Source organism: Selaginella moellendorffii, unplaced genomic scaffold, assembly GCF_000143415.4.
Source record: "Selaginella moellendorffii unplaced genomic scaffold, v1.0 SELMOscaffold_522, whole genome shotgun sequence".
Classification (NCBI taxonomy): domain Eukaryota; kingdom Viridiplantae; phylum Streptophyta; class Lycopodiopsida; order Selaginellales; family Selaginellaceae; genus Selaginella; species Selaginella moellendorffii.
The window spans coordinates 1,916-4,330 of NW_003314776.1; the positions used below are offsets into that span (position 1 = coordinate 1,916).

General features: G+C 43.9%; 1 long non-coding RNA gene across 1 annotated transcript; it reads right to left on the reverse strand.

Moving 5' to 3' along the window:
- Window positions 1-1,810: 1,810 nt before the first annotated feature.
- Window positions 1,811-2,176, reverse strand: LOC9652901. Its single transcript, XR_002991547.1, has 4 exons — window positions 2,148-2,176; window positions 2,066-2,101; window positions 1,930-2,002; window positions 1,811-1,880 (listed from the first exon to the last, which is right to left on the reverse strand). It is a non-coding gene; the product is annotated as an uncharacterized LOC9652901 (long non-coding RNA).
- Window positions 2,177-2,415: the final 239 nt, after the last annotated feature.

Genomic DNA, 2,415 nt, shown 5'->3' on the forward strand with positions numbered 1-2,415 from the left:
TGCGAGAACTCAGCATCTCCAACATTAATGGAGTGTCTGTTCTATGTTTCTACAATAACTTGTAAGCGGGCTGTGTCCGACAGGGTGAGGAGGAGGAGAAGGTCTACTTAAAGAGGTCCAAAGTTCCAAAGTTTTTATGTCGTGGCCTCGTGCAGAAACTTACTTCAGCGCGCTATGGGACCCTGTAGAGAAGCTACTACTACTAGTAACGCAAGTTTAGGTGGAGATCTACTGAGGTTGGTTTTTTTTTTTTTTTTTTTTTTTTTTTGCCATAACAACCTGAATAGTATAAAGTGACTCCCACCTCTGTTTCTTCCGTGAGTGCACAGAATCATTAGCAGGGAGGAGGCCTTCCTCTATGACGATCTGAGGGTCGCTGTTTACGAGCAAAGCATACTCTATTACCGATCGTGCCACCGTAAGGTAATTGTTAAAGAGCGGTTCTGTGATCTCGACTTCCTGCTACAGCAAAGGTTTCAACCATGAGTCGCGTACTTGCTCAGTAGTGGCAAGCCAGCCGCAATAATCAGTCCCACCCTTCACTTCCAGCCACACAATAAGCAGGTAGACATTCACACCGACTTCTACCTGAGATTCCTCGAGTCAGACACGAAATAGTTTCACAGCAAAATATAAATCCTCACCGTTTCCAGCTGCTCCAAAAAACCTCTTGGACGATTCTTATTGTCTTCCTCACTATCAGTTAGATTAAACTGAAGAGCCCCGGAACTGAACATCCAGTTGAGGAGACCCCGGAGTTCCTTGAATGCTGCAGGATCTACATCATTTGCTATGCCTGGCCATTTTAGACGTATAAATTCCCGAAAGAGAGTCTGTAGAAGACAAAGCTGCAAAATACACGTACATAAGCCTACAGTCGAAAACAGCGAGCACAACACGTACCTTTGCAGATGTCACCATTTGCGGGATGAGACATCTATGACGCCACTGAAGGAGAGACCCTTTAGAAGCTGCACAAGGAAACATGCCATATATCATTCTCTTAAATACCAACCTCGATGAACAATGTCCGAGCTAAAGACGACAATGCCACTGGAATGATGCGATCTTCTAGACCGAACACGACCACAAGCCTCTGTTTATCACAGTTTTTCCTTAAGAAAAGAGAGGGAAAGGGCCCAAAAAGAAAAAACTTACGCCGAAGAGGGCGAACTCGAAGCTTGTACGTTCACATCTCTTTAGCGCTTCGCAAATGAGATGAAGACTCCTGTCCAGGTATTCAACGCACCGGGAAGTGTGCGGCATAAAGAACATGTTGATTGGGCCATTCGCGAGTTCTATAACATCCCTAAGGTTGATTGACTTGTCCAACTTCTCAACATCCACAGACACTGAAAATTGTATGTATCTGGTTTGCATAAACAGAAACGCATACCTTGGAAGGCCAAACCACTGTGAACAAGCTGACTGCACTCCGCAGGCATACCTCGTAACATGCTTGACCTGCAGGTGGCTGAAGCAGAAGTGCTGAGTGCTAATGATTGGATAGACAGTCCCTTACCAGTTTCCGCCAGCTGCATCCCAGAATTTAGATTTCGAAGATTAGCTAGCCTTTCCGAGGCACCGGGAAGACGGGCAGCAAGGGCCTACATCACACATGTGAGCGAAAAACAGTTAGTGTGTTCACAAACCCACCATCAGAGACAACGCGTAAGCGCTCCGTAGTTGCTGTGCACAAGTCAGTGTGTTAAGCTCATACCACTAGTAAATCCGAACCTGATTCGAGAAGCGATATGCAAGCTTCTCGCAGAACCCATTTAGCACATCAAAAGCCTCAGATGTTAAGTCATAGTAAACAACCGAACATGCATGCAGGAGAAAACGAAGGACGGTTGTGGCAATTTCAGCATTTGTAGTGCCTGCTTCAAAAACACAAATAAAAAGCTGGCATTCATCCAATTGACTTACTGTGTCGGAGTAGCTCATCAAAAGTGATAAAAGACCGGTCAAACACATGAAACGTAAAGTCATCCGCGAGAAGCTGGGTTGACGAGAAAAACATTAATCCAAAAAAGGGCAAAGAAAAATACTCATCAGGACAGACCTTCAATAATCTGAATGCACGGAGCGAAGGATCCCACTGCGGGCAAAAGCTTTGTCAAATTGATTAAATCAAACAGAAGTACCTTAAAGCCGTCATTCCAGGATGTCAGAGTAGTTCCTAATATAGGTCCTAAAATGCACTTTTAGACACCGACCTCTTTTAATTAAGAGTTATTAGGAGTAATTTAAATGCATTAAAATTTTCTTCATACCAGCTGTTAAAATAATTTTAAATTTTTAGCATTTTCCATTCCTTTAACTAAATGTAAGTTTTCTTATAGGGTGAAAGCATGGGAGTGGAGGAGCAGCGAGGACAAGGTAAGACTTCTCTTAGGCTAGGGCATATAAGCA